The sequence below is a fragment of the Pollachius pollachius genome (assembly GCF_949987615.1).
Source record: "Pollachius pollachius genome assembly, chromosome: 2".
Lineage (NCBI taxonomy): Eukaryota > Metazoa > Chordata > Actinopteri > Gadiformes > Gadidae > Pollachius > Pollachius pollachius.
In genome coordinates, this window is record NC_136935.1 from 21,471,449 (window position 1) to 21,478,948 (window position 7,500).

The 7,500-nt window shown below is 48.6% G+C and overlaps 1 protein-coding gene across 2 annotated transcripts in view; it reads right to left on the bottom strand.

Annotated features, from left to right (window-relative positions):
• The window catches only part of cdh5 (cadherin 5), a 36,766-nt gene that overhangs the window by 24,324 nt on the left and 4,942 nt on the right, over positions 1-7,500 (bottom strand). The gene's annotated exons all lie outside the window — the stretch shown is intronic.

Consider the following 7,500-nt stretch of genomic DNA (forward strand, 5'->3'; position numbering starts at 1 on the left):
GACAGAGTGGGGGTTCTTCAAAAAACCCTAAACAAGCAAATATAAATATGCCATGGAGAGAGAGAGAGAGAGAGAGAGAGAGAGAGAGAGAGAGAGAGAGAGAGAGAGAGGATGAGATATGGTAAAAGTGAAGGAATTAGGAAGAACGAGGGTCTGGGTTAGATAAAGAAGAGGAGAAGGATGACAATAAGTGGGAGGAGAGAATTAAAAGGAGTCAGGGGAGAGTGAGAGAGAGAAATAGAGGGAAAAAAGGAAAAGAAGGATAGAGCAAAATGTTATCAATGCAAGAGAACGTTAAGAGGAGAGAGAGAGAGAGAGAGAGAGAGAGAGAGAGAGCAGGAATAACATTAAAGCCCGCTTATCATTGGGGGACAGGCCTCTCCCATTGGTGGAATGAGAGGCGTGGAGGAGAGCTGTGCCTCAGCCCGTCCCTTGCCTCCATCCTCCAGTACCCTATCAACGGCCACCAGGAGCTCCTAATCCTAGCTGGCTGGGGCCCCTGGGTCCCAGAGCTGAGGCGTGTTAGCTGTAAGCTCTCATCCTGGGACCCAGGGGCCTCTGAGCTGGATCCAGGGCCCAAAGCTGGTGCTTGTGTGAGAAGGAGAGGAGTCTCCTCAGTGATGACCCACTTCAGGTCCCGCTGGCCGCCACGTGGGTTGGGGGGTGGGGATGGGGGGTTTGGAGAGGTTGATCCCTGATCCCCGAGGCCTCAGGGCTCATGATGTAGACTGTTGTTCTGTGGTGGTCATTTGTTTGTGGCTCAGGGTTTATTTTCTCTTTAGATACGGCTTCAAGGAGCTTTACATACGTGTCTCAGTACCGCAGCTGAGATTCACTGTTCAGGCTGTCCATGTGGCCACTTACGCTTAGCCTGGACTTGGAGTCTTAACAAATAATACTTGTGATTAATAAAGATTACCAGAAACTAAAATGAAATGCCCTACACCTGAAAACAACAGGTGTAATCATGGACAACCTTGTCCCATCTTAACCCACCACCCTTTGCTCTGGGAGACTACAGAGACAAGACTCTCTCTCTCCCTCTCTCCCTCTCCCACCCCCCCCCCCCCCCCCTCTCTCTCTCTCTCTCTCTCGATCTCGCTCTCTCTCTCTCTCTCTCTCTCTCTCTCTCCCTACCTACCCACTCAAACTAAAGCAATGGCAGAAAATACTGTTTTACAGCACATTGTTATCAAACTCTTTTTGCGCCGTGTTCCACTAGATATAGCACTAAAAACCCTTCAACCCCATATACGACACAGATTAATGTTTTTATTGTCCACTGTCCATTAGTGACAGAGAAAGGAGCGAGAAAAAGACAGAAAGCAAGAGAAAGAGAGAGATTAGAATGGTGGGATTATATCTCCTCCTCTAATGGCCTAATCTTGTCTTCCAGTGCACTCTGCAATCCCTTTGCATGCATCCCTTTCTTCTAGTGCAAATCTGCTAAAAGCAGGAGAAAACAGCTGTTATTGGGGTGATTTTTAGAACACATACTAGTATTTGATTCCTTTGTGGAGTGTTGCTTTGGTCCGCTGGGTTCCTGATGAACCAGCTGGGTCCTTCATGTTGAAACATACGATGTGTTTAGTGGCTCAACTCATATGCTGCTACTGGTACAACACAACAAAAGGTAATCCAGGGCAATCATTTCTATATTTTAATTATATTGCAACGAGTTGGGTTAATGTGGTTCTGTTATTATGCGTTCAGCAGCTATGCAAATGTTCACATGTGTTGGGTTATGCACTAATGTTATTGGTAGAGGTTAATGGGGGATTGTCTCGCGGGGGGGGGGGGGGGGGGGGGGGGGGGCAACGTGAAGGAGGGTCCGGAAGCGACGTTGTTGTTGGAGTTAAGCTGTGTTACGGCTGGAGGTACGGCGTGGTCACGGCCAACAGTGATCGGAGACAAACGTTGTATTTGCTAAATAAAGAGCATGATTGCAAGCCAGACATCGCCTGTTTATTCAACGCTGCACCACCGTGGGGTGAACGTTACACTGGTGTCAGAAGTAAAAGCGACAGACTGTTTTTTCTCTGGTGTTTGCCATTAGCCTAGCCGGCTAGCAGACCTGCCACAGGGTGCTGCTGTTTGTACTGCCAAAGGACATGGCGCACGGGAGCGGGGCACGGCCGAAAGTGAAGGAGGAGGGGAGCTGCAGTTATACCCGTGCAGAGTTTGAGCGTGCTGCGGAGACCAAGGCCCGCTTGAGGGAGACGGCGAGGTGCATGGCTTACGACGCGGGAATGAGCTCCAATGACCCCCGACAGAGCAGAGGATATGACAGAAGCTTCGTCGCTGGCATGTCGGCTCCTCCAAAGCATGACAGCGGCGAGTATGCACAGCCTGTGTGGTGCGCTGTCTGCTGGACCTGGGGAAGAACACATTGACCTTTCCCGGGGGCCCCACAGTTAAATTGATACCGCCCCACCGACACAAAAACCCCAGTAAAGAGAATCACCCCCCTGTTCGCAGCTTCCTGCCACTGGTGCCCCATGCCCCCAGCAACGGTCAGCCCCTCTACACACACCCATTCATCTTCCCCAGCCCACTCAACTACGGTGGGGGAGACGGACAGGTTGTCGGCGGTGAGAGAGATATGGAGACAGAACTGTGACCAATTGGAGCAATGGCAGCAGGAGGAGCTGTGGAAGGTGTCTGACTTTACGGAAATTTTTGCACTAACAGACAAAAGTGAAGTGGGCCTGACACACCTGGTCCAACACGAAATAGACACTGGGGATGCATGGCCCATCAAGACGCGCCCCCGGCGCCTCCCCATGGCTCACCGTGAGGCTGCAGACAGAGCGGTTGAAGAGATGCAAAGAGATGGCATTATTGAACCGTCAGACAGCCCCTGGGCCTCGGGAGTGGTGATGGTGTCGAAAAAGAGGAGCACCAAGATGAGATTCTGCGTGGACTACAGACCACTGAACAGTGTGACAAGGAAGGACTCGTATCCATTACCCAGGATCGATGAGTCACTGGACTTGGTGTCTGGCTCCTCCTGGTTCTCTTCACTCCACCTGCGAAGTGGATACTGGCAGCTGCCCCTCAGCCCTGAAGCAAGACCAAAGACTGCCTTCTGTACGGTCAGGGATGTCGTGGCAGTTCCAGGTCCTCAGTTTCGGCCTGTGCAATGCCCCAGCCACCTTCGAAAGACTCATGGACAGGGTGCTGGCTGGCATCCCCGTCAGAGATGTCTGGTGTATTTGGATGACATCCTGGCCCATGGGAGCTCCTTCCAAACAGCCCTGGAGTCGCTGAGGCTGGTGCTGCAGAGAGTGGCGGCGGCGGCGGGCCTGAAATTACACCCGAATAAGTGACGCTTCATGAGGAAAGAGGTGGAGTGTTTGGGTCACAGACTGGGGGGAGAAGGCGTCAGCACACTGGAGGAGAAAGTGCATGCAGTGAGAGACTGGCCAACACCCACTGACCAACGACAGCTGAGGAGCTTCCTCAGCCTGGCCTCAAATTAAAGGAAGTTTGTGCGAGGTTTCTCCTGCACAGCCGCCCCCTGCACCACCTACTACAGAAGGACAGGGACTTCACCTGGACGCCACAGTGCCAACAAGCCTTCAACTCCCCCCAGAAGGCACTGACGGAGGCCCCCGTCCTCACCCCCCCGGACCCCGGGTTGCCAGCGACATGGGCATGGGTGCAGTGCCGGCTCAGGCGGGGCCAGAGGGGGAGAGAGCGGGGGCGTATTTCAGCAAAACCTTCAACAAGGCTGAGCGCCGCTACTGCGTCACCTGCCGCCATGTGTGAGCGCACGGGCACGCATAAGACCCGGACCACAGCCCTGCACCCCCAGAGCGACGGTCTCGTCGAGAGGTTCAATAGGACCCTGGGAAAGCAACAGGCAATCCTCACCGCGGAACATCAACGGGACTGGGAGACGCATCTGCCCTTCGTCCTCATGGCCTACAGGTCCGCTGTTCAGGAGTCCACCTCATGCACGCCTGCCCTCCTCATGTTGGGGCGAGAGCTACGGACGCCAGTGGAGGTGGCCTTTGGCAAGCCCCCTGACCCCTGCTGTTCCTCTTGGGAGAGAGTACGCCAGGAGACTCCAGGATCGGATGGAGTCCGCCCATATCTTTGCCCGAGACCAGCTGGAGAAAACGGGCATGAAACAATAAAGGAGCTACGACATGAGGCTAAAGGGAAGACACTTCCAAGCTGGAGAGCTGGTGTGGGTGGGCCGCCCCCGCAGGAAGAAGGGACTGAAGAAGTTGGACTGTGATTGGGAGGGGCCTTGTCAGGTGGTGGAGCGGCTGGGTGAAGTACTGTACCTGGTCCAGCTGCCAGGAAAGAGAAAGAAGGTTGCGCTCCACAGAGACAGGTTGGCCCCGTACAGAGGGGACTCCCTCCCTTCCCCAAGCTCGGAGTCCCAGGCCCCTGCCCGGAGGGGCGACGGCGCAACCGCTGCACGGGGCTACACAGGGGCACACGAGCCCTATCGAAGCCCCATTTCCCCTGCACATACTTCCCCAGAGACAGTGACTAACCCCCCTGTTCACATCCCTCCTTCCCCCTTCCCACCACAGACACCTTTCACTGCACAGGGGCGTTGCCCCAACCACCCGGCAGAAGCACCTGCGTCCCCCACGCGGCCGCGGAGACAGGGACGTCGGCCGGCCCGTTTCAGAGACACACCGTGGGGTGAACGTTACAATATAATTATGTTTGAACTATTATAATAACTAGAGTTTCCGTGCCCGTGTCGCACTTGCTCAACCTCTAGTTGTAATTAAACCCATAGCTATTCACCCCTTGCTAGTGACGTCACGCAAAACTCGCGCGAATTATGAACTCCATGACGGACGGCGGAAGTATCGGAAAAGCTATGCTGTAGTCGGCGGACGGCAAGCAAAATAGACATTCTCTGGTACGTGTTCGTTCGTTCGTTCGTGTACCATGGTTATTTCTTGTTGTGCAGTTGGCTGTGCCAATAGGCAGGGAAAAGCCAATGTTTCGTTTTACCGGATACCATTCGATGGGGAGAGAAGGCAGCGATGGGTTGCTGCTATAAGCAGAAAGGACTGGCAGCCCTCCAAGTACTCGAGGATTTGCAGCGAACATTTTTTACAAGGTAAGATTCATGTATTTCCCAATTACTTGTACTTAATCTGTGTAATGCCATACCATCATCCATGTCCAGATGGAGACCGAGTCAAATTGTCATTTGTAACATGAGTGGCCTGTGTTATGGGCAAGTGCCAACTAGCGTATGGGGCTGTGCAGTCTAACGTTACCCATTCACAAACGTAGCCTAATGTCAGAATTCACTGATCAGTCTCAAACAGTGTCATCTGTATCTTACACAAGTGGTTATTACAGATAGATAAGTAGGCTATAAGTCCACAGATACTGAGAGATAGATAGATAGATAGATAGATAGATAGATAGATAGATAGATAGATAGATAGATAGATAGATAGATACATTCATAGATAGGATAGTTATAGGCAGGGGCCATGGTTATCAGCGCCCTCTTGGTGGTACAGTAGCCTTCTCAGGCAGCTTCCCTATATTTTATGACTAGGCTGTTGTCATATTGAAGCTCACTCAAATTGAAGCGACTTGATGCAGTCTGAAGTTAAGTCTGTTTGGCACCTACCAGATGCCCTACCTCCAACGATAACGGCACAACAACGATAGAATCCATAAATAATATTATTATTAATAATGTATTTAACAGTGTTATTTAAATATCTATCTATATATATATTTAATGGTGTTATTTAAACTTCCTGCTCGTCTACTACACTCTTCTGCTGGTGATTTTGCCGTCCGTCATGGCGTCGTCACGTGGTCATGGTCACGTGCTTGCAAGGGGTGAATAATGTGGAAATCCATGTCGATAATGTAACAAATTTCTGAGCGCATAATATAATATTATTTTGCCTATAATGTTACAACATATAACATTTTGGTTCACCTATTACTTCATGAAGCAAGCATAATAATTGTCTCCATACATTATGAAGAAAGCATAAAAATGTTCTACTTATAAGCCGTTTTCACAAATTTTTGCCTCATTTGTATATTAGGAGTTTTGACCATGAGGGTGATTCACAATTTATGCTTTATATGCGGACATCAATGTCGTTTAGACATCAGTAGAATCTACGGGGGATTTAGGGGGGTGGGCTTGCAAGGGGCGGGATAAGTGCGGCCGCTGTCACTGTACTTTGCTTTGGTTTGACCACGGACAAAATGGAGGCAGAACAGGCGATGATTTTAAGTGTTGCTAAAATTATGCATCATATATTCCGTTGCATCCACAAAATCTGAAGCATCGATCGATAACAGATTGGAGCTTGAGTTAGAGACAAATAAATACAACAATAAAAAAGAAAGGCGTCGCAAATGACTGCGTTGCCGGAGAGAGGGTATTTTTTGCTTAATTTCACATATAACAAACACTGGAACAAATGTAGTTGATTTCTGTGTTTAAGTGAGAAAAAAAAATGTTTTGAAACAAATAAAGTGACAGCTGAATGAAAAGCGCAAAGCATTGCTAAAAATGCAGAAATGTAAAAGGAATTTAACTGAAGAATCTGAAAGGTCAAATGTATTAAAGTGCACTGCTGAAAATCGAAAACTGCTAGACTCTGAAATGCATTACCTGAAGAAGAAGAAGAATAACAGCTGAAAATTGTGTTAATTTACAGAGGCACCTTAGTGAAATAAACTAAGTGTTACAACAGCTAAGGCAGCAACCTACCTAACTATACCTAGAAATAAAGCACAGGCTTGTGTGGGGGAGGGGGAGAGGGGGAAGGGAGAGTGTGAGGGCAAGATTGTGGATGTACATTGGCTACCTGACGTGAGAGTTTAAGATGTATTATTTATTTTAGTTTTTTTACCAGAAGAATACAGCATTGAGATTAAAAATCTCCTTTTCAGGTGTCCTGGCCAAGACAGATAGCAAAAGAAACGTTAAATGGCTTAAATCAAGTGAAGGGATTTGAACAGATTTCAAAAGTTTAAATGGAGTAAACAATGTGAACATGCACACCATTTAAAAAAATATCTTTGGAAACAAATAAAGTGACAGCTGAATGAAAAGCACAAAGCATTGCTAAAAATGCAGAAATGTAAAAGGAATTTAACTGAATCGAAAACTGACAGACGCTGAATTGCATTACCTGAAGAAGCAAAGTGCTGAAATACATTGTTACAAAAGCTGGAAGCTAAACTGTAATACTGTCAAAGCTGGAAGATAGTAGTAGTAGTGGTACTAGCTGTAGGCGTAGTAATGATAGTAGTTGTAGTAGCTGAAGCAGTAGTCGTAGTCGCTGAAGTAGTAGTAGTAGCTGAAGTAGAAATAGAAGCTAAAGTAATAGTGGTAGCCTACTAGCTGCATAAACGATATGCCATATGAAAGGTATGGTATTGATAGATGTTTGTAGAAAGAATTATAATAATCCTGCCAGTTTTTTTAAAAAACAGCCGAAATTGTATGTACTCGCCTAATGCCATTTTTCCAGC